At 38.9% G+C, this 23,713-nt stretch overlaps 1 pseudogene; it reads right to left on the bottom strand.

Annotated features, from left to right (window-relative positions):
• Positions 1–16,869: 16,869 nt before the first annotated feature.
• Positions 16,870–23,085, bottom strand: LOC150061362 (glutathione reductase-like; annotated as a pseudogene).
• Between the last annotated feature and the right edge of the window lie 628 nt (positions 23,086–23,713).

Genomic DNA, 23,713 nt, shown 5'->3' with positions numbered 1-23,713 from the left:
ACTGTCTTTATAACCCTTTTGAAAATATAAAATTATTTCATAGTAGTTGAAAAACATATCGCATCACATTCCTGTGAGTTACAGGGCAAGCAGTAGCTCTAAAAATGAAACTTGAGTTTTGAGGTCTGGGCAATACTGCTCGGGGTCATACTCTGAAGAACTATATTAGCTCTTTGAGGATTCTTTAGAAAAATGAATGCTGTTTTATCTCCTACTAGCTGGCTGGAAGAGTTTTCAGGACACTTAATAAACAAAAGCCACACGCATGAGACCCAAATATAGCTTCTAATGAATTATTTCTGGAGTGGAAAACAAAAAGGTAATTTATTTTTTAGTAGTTCTCCTTATAAAGCATCAACTAACTCAACTGATGCGATCAAGGTCAGTAAGCTGGGTACTGGACCTGCAAACTTCAGTTAAACAGAATTTTAGGGTTTTACAATGTCCTAGAGAAAGGGAATCTACTCACTGATTTCCCTTGGGGAAAGTGGATGTACTCACCAATTTCCCCTGGGAAAAGGGGATCAACACACTGATTTTCTTTTTTTTTTCTCTCTCTCTCTCTCTTTTTTCTTTTTCTTTTTTTTTTTTTTTGTGGATCATGAGGTTTGAACTTTGGGCCTGGGTGCTGTCTCTGAGCTCTTTAGCTCAATGCTACTTACTGCCCTACTCCTTGAGCCACAGCCCCACTTCCCATTTTCTAGTGGTTAATTACAGATAAGAGCTTCACAGACTTTAGTGCCCCAGCTGGCTTGGAACTTCGATCCTCAGATCTCAGCCTCCTGAGTAATTAGGGTTACAGGTATGAGCCACTGCATCTGGCTTCACTGATTTGTGTGTGTGTGTGTGTGTGTGTGTGTGTGTGTGTGTGTGTGTGTATTCTGTGTCAAATACTACTGTAATTGATGCTTGGGAAAAGAATTTGAAAAACAAAATCTACCCACATGGAGTATATAGTCCTGGATAAATGATTTTTAGTGAGACAGTCTATTTAAAGCCAGAGAACTACTACTATGATAAACTACTGGTGATCATAATTTAACTCAGAAGTTTCCTTGGCTACTAACCTTTGGAGTTCATATGGTTTATTTTATGCCTTCATTTCCCTCTATATGCTGTATTTCCATGATGTCTGGACCCTACTCCTTCATGGCAAGCAAAGGCAATGAAATAGGTAGGTGGGGCACAATGTAGTTGTGCTTATATAATGTGTAGAAGGCATTCAGTTGGAGTAGGAATCCACCTGATTCTTGTAAAAGAATTGTGATCTAGCTGGAACCTGGGAATTTGCTGTTAGAGATCGTGTGTGTGTGTGTGTGTGTGTGTGTGTGTGTGTGTGTGTGCACGCGCGCGCACGTGCAGTTGTCTGTCTGTCCTGGGGCTTGAATTCAGGGTCTGGGTGCTGCTCTTCAGCTTCTTTTGCTCAAGGCTAGTGCTCTGCCACTTAAACCACAACTCCACGTTCTATCTTCTTTTTTCTTTTTCCATGCTTAATTGGAGATAAGAGTTTTACAGACTTTCCTGCCAGGGCTGGCTTTGAACTGTAAAAGTTAGATCTCAATCTTGTGAGTACTTAGAATTACAGGAGTGCCTGAGAGGTTCTTTACCATAGTTCCATCACACAGTTAGCTTTTCCATTTAGTCACTCCCCCCTCCAAATTCTCAGCAACATTTTATTCAAGTATGTATTACATGTTCTCAGTGGTGTTTCTTGATGGTTCATCTCTAACAGCTTTTTCTTTTTTTTTTTTTTCATTATTGTACGTACATAATAATGACTTTGAAGGTTTTCTCTATTTTGTTAATTTATAGTATTTAGTGTAGCTTTTTGCTACTTTTTCAGGTCATGTAACAGTAACATACTGCTCTAGTTCAAATTATTTTCATGCCTATAACAAGAAAATAATAAAAAATTGAAATATGCTTGATATAAAATTATTTACAAAAAAAGCAAATTTTCACACTGGAAGGATTGTTGTGCGTCTAGTTAAGGACAGTCATTGGCTGACTACAGAAATTAACTGGCATATAGGCATATAATTGAGAACTTTTAGGCATAATAAATGCTACCTTTTGACAAAATTCATTCACTGACTGTTAAAATAGATAGTTTTTAAGATCATAACATTGACTTCGCTTTGAATTTCATAAATGAAATATGTCACTATTAAGACATCTTTAGTTATATTTTAGATTGGCTAAAACATAATTCTTAGACTGAGACATATGGCAAGTTCACCTAGATTTAGTTGATTGGCCTTCATATTCTACAACCCCAGTTCACATTTAGAAGCCTTTCAAAAGCAGAGATTACAATGGGCCAAGTGAGAAGTAGGTCATGTTTCCCTTGATGTTTTTCTTGTTCTGTGTTCAACTTCTTTCTCCTAACCTAGGAGCCTAGAGTGGCACGCAAGCCTAGCTCAATTGCTATTTTGGGTTCACCTTATTTAGTTGCCTTCCTAATCCTAATGGAAGTTCCAAAGTGATAAGTTGAATACTCTTCTCTCCCTCTCTCAAAAAATATATGTACGTGTATATATATATATATTCTATATTGAAAGAATAGAAAAGAAAAATTACAAGGTTGTATCAACAGATGTATGTTGGAAAAACATTTGACAAAATCTAACACCTGTCCATAACCAAAATTCTAAGTAAATTAGAGAGACAGAACTTTTCCAAATTGATAAAGAATGCCTAAAACTGAAGCAAATTCTATACTAAACAGTAAGAAACCCACTAAGATCACTTTTAAAGAAATTATGTCTCCTCTCATGCACTCATTGTCCTAGAAATTCTAGCTAATGCAATCAGATATGAAAAGAAATTTTAAAAATACTTATCAGAAAGGAAGATTTTTATCTTTTTTGGTTAATTACATGCTTATTGATGTAGAAAATAATGACATAAAAGCATTGGAACTAATGAATAATTATAGCAAGCTTTCAAAAATACAATGTTAATGTAAAAAGCCAATCACCTTCCTATATATCCACAATGAAGAAATAGAATTTGAACTGGAGGTGTTGCTCAAGTTGTAGATTACTTATTTGAATGAGAAAGCTTAGCTAATCAGTGCAGAAAAAGGCCCAAAAATTAAATGGAAATTTGAAAGCAAGCAGTTAATATCCCTCAAAATGAAATACTAAGGTGTAATCTTAAAAGAGATATGTATAAAATCTGTTCAAGAAAAAACTAACATCCTTTGGGGAAAAAAAACACAGAAGAACCAAATAACTAGAAAGTGATTTCATTTTCATGGACAAATAGAAAAGAGGCAAAGGCAGAACAGTAACTCATGCCCATTTCAGTCTTTGACAAATGAACAAAGGCCATACAGTGGAGTCAAGATAGTTTTTTCCACAAAAAGTATGAAACAACTACATGTCCACATCACAAAAAAATTAACCTAGACATAGAGTTCTAAATGGATCTCAGACCCTGATTTGAGTCCCAGGACTGGCATTCTCACACGTGTGGACAAGCCTGCACAAATACACATATGATCTAATGATGAGCTGATATCCTGAACAAACAGCAGATTTTTAAAATTCATCAATAACCAAACAAATAAACTTATTTTTAAAATACCCTTGAGTTAGTCAAATTGGTTGTTTGTATTGCTGGGACAAAATACTTCAGAAAACAAAAAGAAATAATTTATTTTGGGATCATAATTTTTCAGGTTTTAGTCATGGTAGCTATCTCCATTGCTCTGAGATGACTTTTAAATTGAAATAACACTTTATCCTATATTGGCAAGATTACATGAAGGCTAATTAGTCTTCCTGGTTAGTATTGTATCCAGGATATCACCATAAAGGACTTTATGATTGTCATATAAATTTTTGTTATTGAAATTGTTATGAGGTTATCATGGACTAATATCATAGTTTTAATTGTTCTGAAGGTTATAATTAAGTATATGATACATCATGTTCTTTGACAGAAGGGTTTTAACTCAGAGCTTTACTCTTGCTTGGCTGGTGCTCTACTACTTGAGTCATACCTCTGTCAGGCTGATTACTTGGCTGCATGCTGGTTATTTTGGGAACTGAGCGTCGTACACTTTCTATCTAAGCAGTCCTTGAACTTGGATTCTTTAGATCTCAATCTCCTGAAAAGCTAGGATTACTGGCATGTCCGGCTAGAACCAAGCTCACCAATACTTTCATATAAGCATACATTCATTAATTGTCTTAAAAAGTTTCAAGCCAGGCGCTGTGACTCACGTCTATAACCCTAGCTACTTAGGAGGCTGAGATCTGAGGATCCCAGTTCAAAGCCAGCCAGGGCACTAAAGTTTGTGAGACTCTTATCTCCAATTAACCATCAGAAAACTGGAAGCGGCGCTGTGGCTCAAGGGGTAGGACAGTAGCCTTAAGCTGAAGAGCTCAGGGACAATGCCCAGGCCCAGAGTTCAAGCCCCATGGATGGCAAAAAAAAAAAAAAATAGAGGTTTCAGTGTGATATTGACAAATATATATATATATATATACTATATATATGTCAAATCCACATTTCTCTTCTTAACCACACCCTCTCCTTCCACCTTTTCAGCAATCTTTGTTGGATTCCATTCGTTTCTTTAAAAATTTCACAATATTGTTCAAATCTCTGTTCCAAATTAAAAGTGTGCACCATCATATTATTCTAATTCTTCCTCTTTTTCCCTCCCCACTCCACTATATTGATTACTGTAGGGGTTGTTATAATTTCCAATATATTCTGTTTCTTGATTTCTCACTTCTTTACATTCTTTATGCCTCTGAAGCTAGAAAGCATAACAAATCTTTCCTCTTTGTAAGTAGTCTATTTTGGGTATTTTTGTCAGAATAACAGAAAGCTGACTAGCCTATTACTATATTTTGTGTTGCATATAACCAGCCCTTGTCTAGATTTAGGTGTTAAGCTTTTTATTTTAAACTTTTAGGCCTTTTCTTGTTTTTTTAACAGTCAAGGGTTACCGAAGCAAATGTACAAAAATGATTCTTACTTTTTTTTGGAGGGAGGAGCTTTTACTTTTTCTATTTCCGTGTTGTTTTCCTGGACTCAGGAACTTTTATAATTTGTGACTTTTCCTCCATGTATTTTTCTTATAATATTAATTATTCTAAAGTCTAAACTTTTCAATAAGACTTTATTTGTTTTTATTATCTAATATAGATTCTTTCATTAATAATACATTGTTTCAATTTTTCTTCCTTCTTCCTGTTATTTCTTTCCTTCCCTCATTGTATTCCTTCTATTCTCCCTTTCCTTCTTGAGATCCTAATAAGTAGATTATAGATTAGTTATTTGTTTTTTTAACTATTTGATCATGTTTAAAATATTTATTACTATATTTGTTTTGAAATTTATTTATTTATATATCCACCTTTAGGTGGAGGGCTAGTAAGTTAATAATATTCACACAGGAAGAAATAAACATTTTCCTCAGATGGAGTTGCTTTCTCTGTGCCTTTGTACTAAAGGCCCATATTTACCCTTGTCTCGGCTTTACCCTTGTCTCCTCTCTATATTAAGAATTATAGATATTTCTGAGGGAAATGCTCACTTTCTTTATGTGGTAAACGTTGTTGTAATTTTGGAATAAGAATGCACAAATCCGGCTAGATATGGGGCATTTGAAGGTAAGTCCCCATGGTTGATCTATAGGATACTATAGATAATCCCTTTGGAAACAGCCTTGTTTCCCCTCTTAGCCTCTTTTACTTGATATTGGCATGAGCACTTCCTGAAGACATTAACCTCCACCTGTTTTTAGCTCTGTTTCATATTGTATGTTGGCAATGGAGGCACTCTACATACATTTAATTCTATAATAAGAGTCAAATTCTACTTAAGAAGCTGAGGATACTGAAGTGAAAAAAGACTAAATCCCCATCATGCTACATTCTGTGGCAGGAACAATTGAACAGGAAGGGAGAAAATAAGCAGAAATAACAGTAAGAAGGCAGTCCCAATGAGTGACTATGGAACATTCTTTAGAGAATGGAAGGTAAATTCCCCAATAGCTGGGTCTTTAGTTCATGCTTTTTTTCTGTGCATCAGACTGCCAGAAAACAAAGGTGTTCAAGAAACCTACGTAATAAGTACATTGGTGATGAGAGTGATCTTACTCCCACCTCCAATTTGTACATTGATGCCAACCTACATGCTTGAAGTAATGGTTTTAAGGGCAGGGCCTTTGGTGATTAGGCCATAATGACTCTGAGTGGAACAAAAGGGGCCTGAGGACAATTAATTATAGACTGAATCTTCCCAAACTGTGCCTGTCCTCACATACTTCTTATGGTAAAGAAAAACTAACACATTACTCTTAATGCCAAAACAGTAAGATTACTATTATGCATACTTGGGCAACACAAATGGTCATTCTGAACTACTTCTTGAGTGGAAGTAACTAAGCACACTGGATTAAGAAAAATCAAATCAAGTACAGATTAAAGAAGCTATGAACTGGTGTTGATTAGGGCAGTGTTTTATCCTAAGCCAGATGTATGTGTGCTGGGTGTCATTGACAGCAGAGGTACAGCTGACTTGTTGAGTCATTCTTTATACTTGATCTCTGCATAGAACCATAGTTGAATATATGTAATATATGTTATATATTATATATTACATATTTATAATATGATATATATAAACAGCAGACTGTCTACCCCACCTACCAGAAGGTGGGTCCTATATTCCAGTTACCAGTTTAACACCTAATTCTTCTAATCAGATATCTTAGCACAAGAGCCACACCAGGAATGTGATGTTGAAAGAGAACTGGTAATCCCTAGAGCAGAGACAAATTTTACAGGTTAGCAATTATTAGCAAAATGCTTTGAGAATAAAAGATGACAGGCTGCATGAGTTCAAAAAATTCTGTTATTAGAAGTATATATATATATATATCTGTATGAGAAATTCAGTAGGAAAAGGAAGTGAATCCCAAGATCATAAATTCTGGACTCTGGGAGAATTTGATACTGTCATTGATTGCTGGCACATATTAGAGATATTTAAGTGGTTAGACAATTACTTTAGCAGCTGACAAGTGATAGGAGTGAATGTATGCTAGGTGGATGATGGCTTGTTATTGCTTTCAACTTGTGGAGCAAACAAAAGAAAATTTAAGGCCGATATTGTGACATCCAGAGTTTTGTCCACCCCTTTAAGTTGCTGCTCCCCTCATTTCCCCTCCCCCACCACAGATTTTACCTCATTTAGTTTGCTTTAAGTTCAACTTTGGTTCATTATGTAGTCCATGATAAGCAAATTTCCAGAATAATAATGCATCTCTAAGGATGTCAGTAAATCATTACAAAGATCCATAGCCCAAACCAAGGTACAATTTATGCCTGCCCCTTTCCCCACATTCTATTTGTTATATATGATTTTTGGTTCCTAAGACCAGCACTCTAACCATGAAAATTAGTGTCATTGGGTTGTTTAGGAAAGATAATTCCTTTTGTTTAAGAGGCCAAAGCTATTATAACTATTTTAGATTGTAGTACTGGTACAGAAAACACAGAACTAAGATAGCTACATGAAAAACATACATTACTATGTAAATTCAGCTTTGAAACTTTAGTATGACATGATAATCTCATACAATATCTTGGAGTTTTCCAAGATATTCTTCATACATATACCATATATTAATCCTCACAGTGTCCTTCTGAAGAATAGTATGATGTGAATATTTTTATAGAGGGAAGAAAACTTACAGGGAAAAAGATTACAAAGTAATTTAGAGATAACATAGGATTCATGGTCTTTCTTGCCCTGGCTGGCTTCAAACTGTGATACTCAGATCTCAGTCTCCTGAGTATCTAGGATTACAGGTATGAGCCACCGGCACTTGGCTGCTACATTTCTTTCCTAAAAGTGTTATTCCCTCCTCAGTATTATACTAATATTACAAATAAGAGAAACCATGGAGCTTATGTTTCTTTGTGTCTGGTTTGTCTCACATTTCCTTATGAGTGGGGCAATGTTATTTTTTTCTAATGTAAACACAGAATTCCATTGTGTGGGCTGGGGATGTGTCTTAGTGGTAAAGTGCTTGCTTAACATGCACCAAGCCCTGGGTTGGATTCCTCAGTGCCACATAAACAGAAAAAGACCAAAGTGGTGCTGTGGCTCAAGTGGTAGAGAGCTAGCCTGGAGTAAAAGAAGCTCAGGGACAATGATCAGACCCTGAGTTCAAGCACTAGGATTGGGGCAAAAAAGAAAATAAAAAGACACATTGGTACAGGTCAAAACCTCCATACTGCTTTCCAGATTGGTTGAACCAGTTTACGTTCCTACCAACAGTATTATAGTTTTTGCCTGTTGGGCCACATCCCGGGCCAACCACTTGTTATTGTTAGTTTTCTTAATAATGGCTATTCTAATTGAGGTGAATGGAATCTCAATGTTGTTTGGGTTTGCATTTCTTTTATGGTCAAAGACAAGCATCAGTGACTCATACCTGGAATCCTAGTTATTCTGGAGGATGAGATCTGAGGATCACTTTTGTTTATTGCACTACCATGGATTAAAACCATAGTTTTTTCATATATTGCCAAAGGGCTCTGTCATTGCCAAATATCCCCATCATCTTTTATTTTATTTTGAGACATGGTTTTGCTAAGTTGTTGAAGTCAAACTAGGAATCTTCTATTCTCAATCATCTAAAAACCTATGGGTTCAGTTGTGTATGTGTGCAGTATCACTGTGCCCAGATAAAGATGGGTGTTTCGGAGAGAAAACTTTATTCACAGTAAACAAGATGTATACAGGAAAGCAGAGGAAAGTTTTTAACGGCTAGGTCCATTCACTCATTCAAAAAAATTTGCTCAATGGACACTAAATTGGATGCTGAAGAAAAAGATGGACTCTATTCTTCTTTTTATTTTTCTTTTCTGGTACTAGAGTTTAAACTCAGAGCCTGTGCATTGTCCTGGACCATTTTTGCTCAAGGCTTGTGCTCTGCCACTTGAACCATAACTTCTGGTGTGTGTGTGTGTGTGTGTGTGTGTGTGTGTGTGTGTGTGTTGTGTGTGTGTGTGTGTGTGTGTGTGTGTGTGTGTGTGTGGTTACTTAGAAATAAGAATCTTATGAACTTCTCTACCTGAGCTGGCTTTGAGTCCTGGTCTGCTAATGTCAAATTGTTAGGATTATAGATGAGCTGCTGGCACCCAGCTAGACCCTATTCTTACTGTCTAGCATGGGTCAGAGAGGAGTGAAAGTTGTTAGTCAGAACACCAGGTACTTGTCTAACAGGTATTCAAAACGCAAAAGTATGATGAAGAAATGAATTGTAAAATGTGGCTATCCTACTGTAGGGAAATATGACACTAAGAATACAACTATAATGTAAACAATATTGTAAGCTTAAAATAACACAGTGAAAGTATATTTGCAGTTGTGGAATCAGTGGTCTATGCACAAATACTAAAGTGAATTTTGAAAGTGTTGTTGAAAGCGGAAGGGATAAATAAAGCCAGCTTGTTATCTCAGCTAGAAGAGAGGTGAAGGAAAGATTCTCATGAGTTTGTAGCTAAGGAAGACAAAATTAGCAAAGACCTATCTCAAAAACAAAATATAAACTAGAGTGCTAGGTTTTTGTCTGAGAGATAGACAGCTTGCCTAGCAAGCCTGGGTAAAAGCCCCAGTACTGCAACAAAATAAAGAGAAAACAGAGATTGTGAAAAATATTAATATAATGTTGAGAAGAGAAGGTGAAGTTATGAACCTTAAATGGAAAATAACTATTTTTGCAAGTATTTCAAAATTGCATAAAAATGTGTGCAAACCATATGTGTATTTTTATGTATGAGTGTACAAGCCAAGACAAAGAAACTAGATGCTAGAATATGTTTTTGCCAGCTTGTTGAAGTTAAAACAATGCAAGAATTAAAGAGAATAATTTAAAAACATTTCCTTTAACCATTTGGTCCAGTATTTTAATATCTTATTCTATTTTGAAATCTCCATATTTGTTATTAAAATGTGTACATGTTTTATTGAAACACTGTAAGAAATGTAAGGTGACTTGGATTTGTGTTTGTGTGTGTGGTGTTGGGCTGGATGTTTGTGGCTCACGTCTGTAATCCTAGGTATTCAGGGGTCTGAGATCAAGGTTTAAAGGCAGCCTGGGCAGAAAAAGTACATGAGACCCTTATCTCCAATAATCAGCAAAATGGCAGACTAGAAGTATGTCTCAAGTGGTAGAGCCCTAGCCATGAGAGAAATGATTCAGGGAAAGAGTGCCGTCCTGAGTTCAAGCCCTGGTACAGGCACAAAGAAAGATAAATGATAAAAAAAAGAATGACAATAAGCACGAGATCTTTGATAGTTTCATTTTAACTGATATGTATGAGCTAGACTCACCCAGGGACTAGATGACTTTTGCTTTTCTTCTTTCAAGAGCACAGAATCTGTTGAAGTATGCTGCTTACTATATTTCAGTGGACACAGGATACAACATTTTTTAGAAAAGATACGGCTTTTGTTCTATCCTTTCCTTATAGGTGCAGGACTTTTCCTGAAGGGTATCATAGTCATCAAGAGAATGAAGCATAGAACTGCAAATCACTAATAGATCAGAAAGTTGCCTGTGGTCCTGGAAAGACTAGAGATGAAGCTGGCATACAAAAACGGAAAATTCTAGAATGGTACCCAAGAAGGCATGCTATAGCAGACCCAGAAAAGCCAGAGTAGGGCTGTTTATTTCTTTAGCCATTATGAGCAAAGCATAGCATGCCCCCCAAAGTGGAAATTTATGTGTTTATATATATATGCATATATAATCTATCATGTGGCATCAATTTATCTCTTGATTTTTTTCCTCATTAACTTGATCTCAAGAAGACCATAAGATTGTTGGTAGGTCACATGATAACTGCTCTGTATTTCAGAACGTCTTAGGAGTGATAAGAAAATTTCCAGAAGCTCATGTGAAACTGCCAGGCCAATATGATTTTCCCCATGATGTTATTAAGGCAAAATTAAACAGTTCAGTCAGATGAAGAAAACAGGCCAGATTGGTAGCAATCCTAAATTCAGAAGCTGGCAGCAGCAATGAACAATGTAAATAAAACAAATTTTAGAAAGGATTGAAAACAATCCACAATGGTCCACATTTTTCAAGTTCAAGGTTTACTTAATAAGTCAAAACTTGATAGGATGTAGCCAATGGATTTTCCCCTCAGTAAATCTTGTCATTTAAAATACACAGAAATGAATTAAATATACACTGAAATAAACTTAAATCAACAATTTTAAGTTCTGTCTGAGTGTCCATAACTTACTTGACTTAGTGACATAGCAAAGGAAGATTTCATGGTACTAAGTCTATAGACAACATGAATACAATTAGTTTAGTTGTACTGTAACCAATTAAGTTGACTTGACAAAGCTTATTAGGGACAAAAGAGAGACTGCCCAAGCAAAGCAGCTATGTGGAGAAATGGTCCCAAAGACCAGGTGAAAGTTTAAGACTTCAAAGAAGTCTCAGGACTGGGTATAAGATGAGATGTGGGAACGCAGGGTTCTCTCCTTGCACCTGGTCACATCTAGGTATTTTCTCACACTTGGTTCACACATTTATGAACCATCTTCGCTCTGAACATATTTCATTGCCTCTATGCTCCTGCTTTGCTCATTCTTTCATCTTTATATTCCCTGAACATTTTAGTGCCATCTATGTGCCAGGTAGAATGTTAGATATGTTAGATATTAATGTATTTTGTCATTTAATAATACTTCCATCTTGTGATTACGATTATAAATATGTTTGAGAATATATGAATATGTATATATATGAAATATGAGGAAGTTAAATTATCCATGAAAGTTAAAAAATGGTAATCAGTATTTAATTTCAGATTTGACTGAATTAAAATAAAAACTATCCAATATGGAAACTATTTCTTCTCTCAAGCTTCTCAAACTCGGAGCACATGCATTTAAAGTAAACAGGAGGGGCAGGATCTCAAGTGGTACAAAACTTGTATTTAGAAAAACAAAAAGAGAAGGAAGGAAAGAGGAAGAGAGAGAGAAGATAGAGGAAGAAGAAAATGAAAGAAGGAAAGGGAGGGAGAGAAGAGGGAGGAGGAGGGGAGAGGAGAAGAGGAGAGAGGAAGGGAGAGGTGAGAAAGAGGAAAAGGAAGAGGAGGAAGAAAAGGAGGAGGAGGAACCAAATTTGTGATAGAAACCTTGAAGTGGAGAATCCAGGAATGGATAAATATAAACTTCAGAATAATGTTTACCTTTGGGGTATGAGAAAAATCTAGATATAGTCCTGGGAAAAAGAACACAGGTGAGTGCATCAGCATTGGCAAAGTCCTTTAGATTATGAGTAAGTTGGTAACTGTTTTAGTTTTCATGCCTCATAAATAACTAGTTATATTCATTCTTATGCAAGTCTCAAATATTACTCAGTGAAAAGGATGCAACAGAAACCACACTGACTTGCCCCTTTTTTATTACTGCAGATATTTCTAATGAATACTTCCCTCACTTTCTCCAAGAGAATGCCAATCATTGGGTCTCAAAGATTCTATTGCAAGCTTTATATTAAATTTGGCTGAGGAAAACAGACATCAAAATGTTAGACATGAACTCTAAGAGGAGAAATTGTGTGATTAATATGTGTGTATACCCATGCATAACTTTCTTATCACATTTCCTTTTTCTAGAAGCAAAATTATCTAATAAGTGTGGGGAACACTGTGATGTCTATTGCTAAAGGGAACCAGAAGAGGGGGGAAAGTTGTGGGAAAGAACTGGCGCAACGATAGTCCTAATCAATCAGATATGTTAAGAAGAAGCCAATAAGCAGGAGGAAGGATGTCTTCCTTCTTTTTTTATTTTGTTGATCATGGAGCTTGAATTCAAGGCTTGGGTGGTGCCTGAGCTCTTTTCTAAAGGTTAGTGCTTTACCACTTTGAGACACAGCACCACTTCCAGTTTTCTGGTGGTTTATTGAAGATAAGATTCTCATGGACTTTCCTGCCCTGGCTGGCTTCGAACTGACATCCTCAGATCTCAGCCTCCTGATTATCAAGGATTACAGACGAGAGCCACTATGTCTAAGGCAATGTGTTGCTTCTTATCAAATCTATCTGACTTAAGCTTAAAGAACAATCATTTACCAGGCTTGACCAAAAGCATTATCTGATGCACTGAACCACAACTATTGTGGCTTAATCAAAGAATAAAATCCAACTTCCGAGTGAAGTGTATTTGGCCACTAGTGGAAATGGTTTCTCAGAAGCTTTCTATCTTGCAAAAGTACTGTAGATTACGGCTTATGGTCAAATTTAACTTCAGCTTTTTGCATGAAAAATCCATTTCACACTCGATTTGAATAGCAATCCTTTGGCTTTTTTTTTTGAACATCTGCTGAAAAGAAGGGCCCACTGCACTAATGCATTTTCTATGTGGGAATCTCCATTATGTAAGCTGCAGATAACTTTTAAGATAGCAAATGTTTCTGGGACAAGAAGGCACATAGCTGTGTGCTCCTTTCCATGGTCTGCAAGGTGGCAAACAAGGGTCTCCATGTCTGAGCACCATAGTTACTTTCCTTTAGGCCTCAAGCAAAATCTTTGGGATGCTACACATCAAAACACAGTGTGTTTTTTTTTCCAATCATTTTCATGGGTAGCGAGGGCTTTGGAAGTTTTAGCTGACATTTCTCAGCATGGTGTATGCCCTCTGGTCTTCTGCACTGGAGTGTGCCAAGCAGAACTGAATCCTCATCCAGTTCATGAAGGAAAGCAATGCATCTGATCTATTGAATTGATTCAAGCTATTGCTTCAATAATTCAGAGTATGTAGGCCATTCTAGGAGATGGTGGCTGCACCCACATCTCTAATCTGATACAATGAATATTCATCCAAGAATAGATCCTTGCCTTTTTTTTATCATAAACACCCAGTTTTTATATGTCAGTGCCTTCACTTTTCATTTACAAGAAGGATGTCAAACATTAGAAGAACTTTTCAGAGGAAAAAATATTTAGAGAGGTTATGACCTCATTCCTTATTGGAACTCTTGAGGAGTTTACTGTATGCAGCTAAGAGAAGCAATCGAAATAGCAAGTCAATTACACCTCCAAGATGCCAAGGCATTTTGTAAACAAATTCCACTGAATAAAGGACACTAGAGCAACAAGCACTTCCCACTGGAAAAGGATTCTTTGAATTTTAAGAGGAATGTTTACTGAAGAATAATGGTATGATTTTAAAACTTCAAATATTGCATGATAAAGAAAAAGAAAAAGGACCTGAGATTTGCATCCTAAAGTAGTTCAATTATTAACATAAAAGAAAAGGAGAGTAAATGAAAGTGATAGCACTGAAAATGCTGGCTTATTTTTCATTAAATGAAATGCTAACTTTTGTGTCTATTTTCCTAAACTTGCCTCAGGGGCAGCATCTATTACCTTCAGATCCTCTTATCCCCTTGTTTCACTTCACAGCACTTGATGTGCCTTGATTTCTCTCCTTAATCTTTGCTTTCTATGTGGTTGTGTGTGTGTGTGTGTGTGTGTGTGTGTGTGTGTGTGTGTGTGTGTGTTGGTACTTGAATTTAGGGTCTGGGCACTGTCCTTGAGTATTTTTGTTCAAGGCCAGAGCTCTACCACTTGAGATACAGCTCTATTTCTGACTTTTTGGTGATTAATTGGAGATAAGAATCTCCAAACTTGCTAGCCTGGCTTAGAACCTCAATCATCAAATCTCAGTCTCCTGAGTAGCTAGGATTACAGGTGTGAGCCATCAGTGCTCACTCAGCTCTGTTTGTTTTTTCGAACATTATTTCTAGAAGGTGTTGCTATTAGGTAAATCACTTAGAACACTTAGGCACTGTACATACTGGTTGTAGTATGGACTCCCATGTTTTAGAAGTGTGTATGCTTCTGTTGCTTCTATTTTCATCTTTTAAAAAATTGTGTAAACATCTATACAGATTTGAAGCTGCAGATACAATATTGTTTTACATTTTAGTCACATCATACATTTTTTAAACCTTAGTTTGAAATAACTTAAGACATAAGAAGTTGTGAAAAATAGTAAAAGGGTTCCCTATGCCTCTTTCTTGCACTCAGCTTTCCCTGGTAATATCTTACATTAAATAATCAAACCAGAAAATCATCATAGATATATTAAGGAAAGAACAAACCTCACTGAGATTTCATAAACTGGAACATGAGCTTTTCTATTTACTTTTCAGCATCTAGAAAGTATTTTGCACAGATTTACATAACTACCTCTTTTTTTTTTGTTCGTTGTGGGTTTGAGCTCTGGGCCTAGTTGCTGTCCCTGAGCTCTTCAGCTCAAGGCAAGTGTTCTATCACTTGAGCCACAGCATCTCTTCCAGTTTTCTGCAGAGAAGAGTCTTGTGGATTTTAGCGCCTAGGCTGTTTTTGAACCATGATCCTCAGATCTCAGCCTTCCGAGTAGCTAGGATTACAGGTGTGAGCCACCTGCAGGAGACCATAACCAGTTTCTTAATAAGGATGCATAATTGTACTGTGTGGCCACTAATAAATTCTCTCATGCCAACCCAGTGTTTTCCACACAACTGTCCCTTCTCCACAATCTCTAATAATCATTGATTTCTCCTTCACTAACATTTGGCTATTGAGTTTTTCTTTTTTTTTAACAAGTATTAAAAGTATTCATTGAACTGTGAACTCTTATTAGAGGAACAGAATTCAGAAATAGTTGAGTCCACATCCTTCTCAACATGAGACTTGCTTGCAGAATGACTCTTACTAAATAAACTGGCCCCAAGTCTTTCCTAAATCAGATGTACTCATAAAAATAGTTCAAAAATAACAATCAGGCCGGGAGTTTGGCCTAGTGGTAGAGTGCTTGTCTTGCATGCACGAAGACCCAGGTTCAATTCCTCGGTACCATATACACAGAAAAAAGCTGGAAGTGGTGCTGAGGCTCAAGCAGTAGAGCTCCAGCCTTGAGAAAGTCCAGGACAGTGCTCAGGTCCTGAGCTGAATCCCAGGACTGGCAAAAAAAAATAACAATCATTAAAGTCATTGGAAACAAAAGAAAGAATATAACCGGACTATTAGAGAAAGGTCAGATCCTTGAAATAACTTTACAATATGCAGAGCACAGTGCTGGTTTCAAAAATACAACAAAAACCAAAGATTGTGTGTTGCAATAGTTATGTATCAAAAGCTTCAATCATTTTCAGCTTGAAAAATTACCAGGCTGGGCTGGGAGTATAGGTGTATGACTGTAATTCTAGTATTCAAGACACCAGGACATAGACAGGCAACGCTCCTATAAATCCTAGTTACAAAGGAGGCTGGGACCTGAAGGTTGATCAACTTTGAATTCAGCTAAGGCATAAAGTCCTTGAGACTCTGTCTCCAATTCATCACCAAAAACCAGGACTGGAGTCATGACTCAAGTGGTAGAATACCAGCTGAGTTTGTGAGTCAAATGAGGACAAGGCTCTGAGTTTAAGCCCCAGTGGTGGGGGCGGCAGGGTGGAGGGAAGCCAAGATAGAAGAATTGAGAGTTTGAAACCAGCCTCGCCCCATCAGGAAACCTGGTCTAAAAAGAGTAGCAAGAGGCAGTCATCCAAATACATACATTAATTTCATTGTACTTCATACAATTTTAAATGTGGGATGAGGCTAAGAGAAGGAGGAAAAAAAAGTAGCATAGAGCCAATAAAACTTTAAAATATTAATTACTATCACATGTAAATTGAATAAAGAAGAACCCTAAGCTAACAATAAAATGAAATAAATTCCATTCTTTACTAAAAATTTCCACTGTCAGAAGATCCTGATTGAAATAAAGGAATATACAAAAGGGGAACAAGAAGTAAAGAGGCTCATTTGGCCCATCTCAGAAGTCTACTGGTCCAGCCATGTAAGTCTCCGGGTTCTCAATTGATGTGACCAGTTCTTCTGAAGAGGTAGGGTGAACGGCAACCGTGCTGTGGAACTCAGTCTTTTTGCTCCCATTTTTACCGCCACAGCAAAGGCCTGCAGCATCTCATCACACACGATTCCCTGCATATGGATCCTCACCACCTTTTCTTCTTTGTTAGCACAAACCATGTTCATCGCACATTTTGTTTTCCTTGTGGTCACGCGTGGTTGAGTAGATTTTCACCTTATCTTTTCTGTATTTATGAACAGCTTCATCTTCTGTGAGTCCCACTGTCCCAATAGGAGGGTGGCTGATGACCACAGTAGGGATGTTGTCATAGTTTAATTTAGAATCTTCTTTGCATTCAAAAAGTCTATGGGCAAGTTTTCGGCCAGCAGCCATTGCAACTGGAGTAAGAAGAGCTTTCCCACAGATGTCTCCAACTGCATAGATACCTTTGACATTGGTGTTCTGGAATTCATCTACGATGATATGACCTTTCTCATCAGTTTTAATTCCCAGTTTGTCTAAATTCAGGCTCCTGGAATTTGGATCAGGCCGATGGCCCAGAGAAGGCAGTCCACCTGTGGAATTGTGGTAAAGGTGGGTTTTCTACCAGGAGCTGAAGTAACCATGTAGAGTTCCAAGCCTGATGGAGTATTTTTAACTTCCTTGACCTCTGAGTACTTCAAGACCTCCACACCAGCATTCTGCAGCTCTTCCTCCGTGCAGCTGGAACTGATCAGAGAATCAAAATTTCCAAGGACCTTATTGTGCCGTACCATGAGTGATGTCTTAGAACCCAAGGCAGACAGGATGCCAGCTATCTCCACAGCAATGTAGCCTGCACCCACAATGACACTAAGGGCTAGGCAGTTCTTCTAGCTGAAAAAAATCCATCACTGGTTATTCCCAGGCTGGCACCAGGGATTTGGTTCTCATCAGGATGCAAGGGCATGCCACCGGCGGCAATCAAGGGGCAGTGTATTTTTTCCCACTGACCTCAATCACGGCTGGGGACCATCTGTGAATGCTGCATGGCCATGGATGATTTCTATGTGGGACTTAGATTATTTTGATGGATGGTGTTCAAACGGCTCACATAGGCATCTCTCCTTTCCTTTATAACGCGCCAATTGAATTTTCCTTCACAGCTTTGAAATCCATAATCAACGTGATCATGCAAAAATTCAGAGTGGACAGCTGCATTCCACATTACCTTTTTTGGGTACACATCCACCATTCACGCAAGTGCCGTCCACCACCACGGCCCTGGCACCCAGCTCGGCCACCCAGCGCGAGCTGGCCAGCCCACCGGAGCCACCCCTGATCACCAGGTAGTCGAAGGAAGCCACATCACCGGCGTCCAGCGGCTGGTACTGCAGCTGCAGCTCCTGTTGGCATGCCAACAGCAAAAGATGGAAATGGCAGAGTATAGTCTTGAGTGAAAAAGCCAAACGAAATTGTCACACAGACATAGACAGACAGACAGACGGATGGACGGACAGACAGACAGACAGACAGACAGACACACACACACACACACACACACACACACACACACACACAGATGCAGTCCTACAGTACATAATTGCTTGAGACTGGCTTAGTTCATCTAACACAATGCCTAGAAGATCCATCTACATTGTTATATTGTTTCTTCCCTTATTACCAAAAAATTCCTATCATATGTAAACTTGGTTTACTTAGAGAAGTCTTTTTTTGCATTATTTTCCGTTTTCTGGTATTATACATAAAACTATTACAAGTATTTGCATCCCAATATTTATGTGACCTAAATTTTCATTTCTCTTATGGTGAATATTCAAGAGTATAATTGGATTTATGGCAAAGTAGTATATGTTAAGTGCACAAGAAATCACCCAACTGTTCCCAAAATAGTAGAATTTGCACCTTCCTCTCTGTACATGAGAGATCTAGTATCTCTATGTTCTTGACAACACCTGGTGTTATCCAGTTATCTTTTTTTTTTCTTTTTCTTCTCTAACTTGAGGTCACATGTAACTTTTTTTGTTTTGTCTAAAAGATGTACAGGTTTTCATTTTATATTTAGATTTATTATGTATTTAGAGCTAAGTTTTATAAAAAGTGAAGCTTAGGTCAATGTTTTTTCTTTTGATTTACTACTCATCTCTATGTAATTGTGACATTTTATTGGAAAGCCTATCCTTTCTCCATCGAGTTATTTTTGCACGCTTGTCTGAAGTCAGTTACTCATACATGTTTGGATGTATTTTTGATTTCTTAAGGTAGTCTCCTAATGTATTTGTTACTTACCTCCAACTTTACATTTTCTCAATTACTGTAGACATAATTCTTTATTATTCAACATTTTTAAGGTAAGTATGGGCTAGGAAGCATGTCCACAAATGTCTCTGCTCATATTCAACTACGAAGTAAATCTCTTATACCATATATTCAAAGTCACAGAGATTTAGGAGTTTATTCTCTGTATATACTCATTATAAGTCAGTACAACAGTTAGTGTAGGAAAGACTCAATTCACAGGAAGTTCTATCTTATTTTATTTATATTGCTTGCTTTCCACACAAAAATTAAAATAATATGATTAGTACTGTGGTGAGCAGACAGCTCAATCCTAGACTCAGACTTCTTAAAGAAAAATGTCTAGGTGTTTTTGTCTGAAGCAGTAATTGACTTTGACTTGTCAAAGTGTATTTAGGAAGGCCAAGTAGAATCATCTCAGTAGAAGACAAGACTGGAACAGGCCAGAAATCCTCTCATTCTGGGGAAGCAAGAAGAAGGGTCAAGGGCATGTTGGATAATTTTTTCAGGGTCTTGTTTTTTATTTTAATGTTCAAGACACATTAACCTGAGAATGTAGTTTTATTTTGCCTAATAAACACAATATATGTTATTTTTGTTACCAAATTCAGGAATAGGTATTCATGTGTTTAGTTTTATCATCATGAATATCGCAATAAGACAGCAATATTTTCTAAGTAGTCATTGGAATTAGTTTTCTATTGAGAGGTAAAAACTTTAAGAAAATGTACTTTTGGTAAAATATAAACTTCTGTAGGAAAATGTAAAGCATACTCGAAAACTCAAATATAGCATAAAAATGACTGTAATTTTCTTTTACATGTACACTCCCTTGGTCACAAAATGTCAAAGCACCACTCAGAGAAGAAAATGCAACATTTTTACTCTTTTAAAATAGAAAACAAAATCCATGAAAACTCATACAAGCAACAAGATAATAAGTATATGTACATATATTTATCTAGGTATGTATATAGGTAGAGATAAATTTTTCAATGAATACTTAATATTAAAATACTAATATTTTGATATTTTCCAGATAAAACTTAAAACTTTGGTGAAGACCTGGGAGATATTTCAAAACTTTTAAACTAATTTTTGTGTTAAAAGAAGGTTATAGGGCTTAGTGGTAGAGTGCTTGTCTAACATGCACAAAGACCTGGGTTCAATTTCTCTGTATGAAATGTATAGAAAAAGCCCGAAGTGGTGTTTTGGCTCGAGTGGTAGAGCTCTAACCTTGAGAAAGTCCAAGGACAGTGCATAGGCCCTGAGTTTAAAGTCCAGGACTGTCAAAAAAGAAAAAAAATGAGTTTTAATTTGTTTTTCTTTTGTTTGCCGGTCCTGGGACTTGAATTCAGAGCCTGGTCTCTGTCTCTGAGTCTTACTTAAGGCTAGAGCTCTACCTCTGGAGCCACAGCTACACTTCATTTTGTGGGTGTGTGTGAGAAAATTAATGGGATATACAAGTCTCATGAATTTGCTTTGAACTGTAATCTTCTGATTTCAGCCTCCTGAGTAGCTAGAATTACAGGTGTTAGCCATGGGTGCCTAGCATGGAGTTAAAAAGTTTAAAATGCAGTGGTGATTAAAAAAAAAAAAAAAGAAGGGGCCAGGAGCATGCCCTAGTGATAGAGTGCTTTCCTAGCATGCACAAAGCCCTGGTATGATTCTTCAGTACTACATACACAGAAAAAGCCAGAAGTGGTGCTGTGGCTCAAGTGGTCTTGAGAAAGCTTAATGGTGCCCAGGTCCTGAGTTCAAGCCCCAGGTCTGGCAAAAAAAGGAAACCAAAATGTACATTGTATAGATATATATTTCTAATTTTTTTTTCAGTTGTGGGGCTTGGACTCTGGGCCTAGGGGCTGTCCCTGAGCTAAGGACCTACCCTTTGAGCCACAGCGTCTACTTCTGGTTTTCTAATGGTTAATTGGAGATAAGAGTCTCACGGACTCTAGTGCTTTGCTGGCTTTGAACCTCGATCCTCAGATCTTAGCCTCCTGAGTAACTAGGAGTACCCGCATGAGCCACTGATCCTGGCTTCTACATTGTTTTCTTTTTTTTTTTTTTTTAAACAATTTTACGTGACTTTTATTTAATAAAACCACATGTTTACAATTCAAAAAGTCCTGCTTTGAAACACGTTACTAAATAAAGTTAAAGGTGAACTGTACAAGCATTGAAAACATGATGTATAGCAAGTGTTATCAGCAGTTTTCTATCAGCAAACTGAAATAGTCAAAAACTAAGCAGCTAAAAAGTACCGTGGATGTGAACGCTTTCCCAGCCAGAGCTGCTTCATGATGGCCTAGAGTCTGGAACTCAAGGTCAGTGACATTGGGCGGGGGAGGGAGGAGTGCAGACTCCCTCGGGGGCCTCAGGGTCCAGTTTACCTACACAGTGACAACGCACAGATGAGGCCAGGGCATTCAGCGCCTCCAGAGGGGCCAAGTGCCTGGGTGGGAACGGGCCCCACCGGGGTTCCCTGAGCAGACGGAAGAGCTCATGTGCACTGAGGCTGCAGCCAGTGCTCCAGACCAGCCGGGAATCCGTTTAAAATGTCAGACGGGTGAGGAATGGTGAGCACTGGGCTGCGAGCACTCAAGAGTTTCACAACGGCCTTTCGAACAAGCTGCCTAAGGCCCTTGTCACTCAGGCGTGCAGCCAAGGATGATGTATATGTACAGTAAGAAAATATATACATCTTGAAAGAATAGAGCGTCCACACTGTGGACCAAAACTAAGTAGATCTGGGAGGAAGGCCAACCCAGGGCTGGACAGTCCGCTTCCCACAGGCTGCGGGGCCTGGGCTACATGCAACATCTTGATGTCTGGAATGGCTGGGTCTGGAGGCCACTGGCTGACTGGCGAAGACAGCACCTCCCCCAAGAGGTCAGGCAAGGTCAGCCTTGGAAGGTGAGAGGCAGAAGGTGGGGCCCGAGGCGCCCCCGTGGCCTCCTGGGACAGCCTGGGTTGGAACACAAGGGAAAGGGGGTGCCACACGAAGTGGAATGGGATGGAGGCTGGACGAGGGCCCAGGCTGCCACTACCAGGCAGGGCAGATGGACAGAACCTTCACGAGCGTGTGCCAGCAGGCCTTGCCTTCCTCCACTCTCTCATGTCTCCCTGCTGTACAGTGGACTGGCTGAGCCTCATAGGGCTAGCTGAGGAGAGGGGGCTCCTGGGCAGCGTGGACCGCTGCAATGCTAGCCACACAGGTCCTTGAGGCCCGAGTCTTCCATTCTGGCCCCATCAGTTCACAAAAATGACGAGGAAAGCTAGAACAAACTGACGAACTTGGGGAAGTCAGCTAAAATGGGGAAGAGCTGATGACAGATCCCACGGAATCTAAGATCGTCAGGCAGTTAGATGAACAGCACATGGAGACCCCCCAAAGCCAAATGTGTGGTGACCACTAGCACTCAGGCCTGACCTGACCGTGAGACCAAGGCAGGGAGGGACGCCCACCCACTGCCCCCCCCGACACAAGTAGGGGTCACGCTCTCCTCCCACCCTCTTGTTCAGAGGCTGCAGCAGCCCCCGGCCTGTCTCTATTGCTGTGGCTGGATGGCGCCGGGGCGGCCTGGGGGAAAGCAGGTTCCCCCAGGAACCAAGGACGCACCTGCAGCCTTCCTGCTGTAACTGGTCAAGGCAACATGGTCAAATGTCAAGATGAAGGTGGAGCAGGTCCCCGGGAGCTCACGAGCACCGCAGCAGGCCGCCTAGGAGGGCCCATCTTCCTTTCTGCTGTCTTTGGTGGGTAGATTTTGAAATCAGGGCCTCCAGTTCTGGAAGGATTCTCTCAATACCTACACCAGCGATTTCTTTCTTACCTGAAACAGGAGCTGATAACATCTCAGAGGGCTCCCAAATAACATTTCTCATGCGTCTCGGCTAAGAGAGACTGTAATGTACATTCGGGCGCTTGGCATAGCGGCATTACAATGTGACTTGTGCTGGAGGGATGAGAGCGAGGACATAGCCACTGTCCCGTCTTTGCCCCAAGTGGGGAATGTAGTGGCTGGCCTCTGCCAGTGCACGCTGTTTAGTTTTGTTTAAGGCCAACTCCAGCATTAGGATACGGGCCACCTTGCTGGAAGATGCAAAGATTAGGGAACGTTCTAGAAATGTCCAGTTTAATAAGCTCCAGACTGGCCTCTCTGTCTGCTGTGGAAAACCCTCATCTTCACTCTCCACTTCTGAGCCTCCTGTGCTGAGGGACCAACCACCGCTCTTTCGCCCGGGCCAGACAAATGTCAAAGAGCTCGTGGGTGATGTTCAACTCATTGCAAAGGCCAAGCTCCAGACTTTGCCTCTCACACTCGGTGGGATTCCCTGCCACCACAGATCTCGAACTTTCCTAGAGCACCACATGGTTTCCCAGTTGGGCAAGATCTCGTTATTCCAGGTAAGCACAGCATTTCCAATGCTCTCTTCCACTCGGCATCGTTCCTCCAGCTGCTTTTTCCTCCGCTGGGCTTCTTTAAGCTCTCGTTTCTTGGCCTGTACCACC

Source organism: Megascapheus bottae, chromosome 6, assembly GCF_031878675.1.
Source record: "Megascapheus bottae isolate mThoBot1 chromosome 6, mThoBot2.hap1, whole genome shotgun sequence".
Classification (NCBI taxonomy): Eukaryota; Metazoa; Chordata; class Mammalia; order Rodentia; family Geomyidae; genus Megascapheus; species Megascapheus bottae.
The sequence above is the reverse complement of the archived record's forward strand: the minus strand, read 5'-3'. Positions and strand labels throughout refer to the sequence as shown.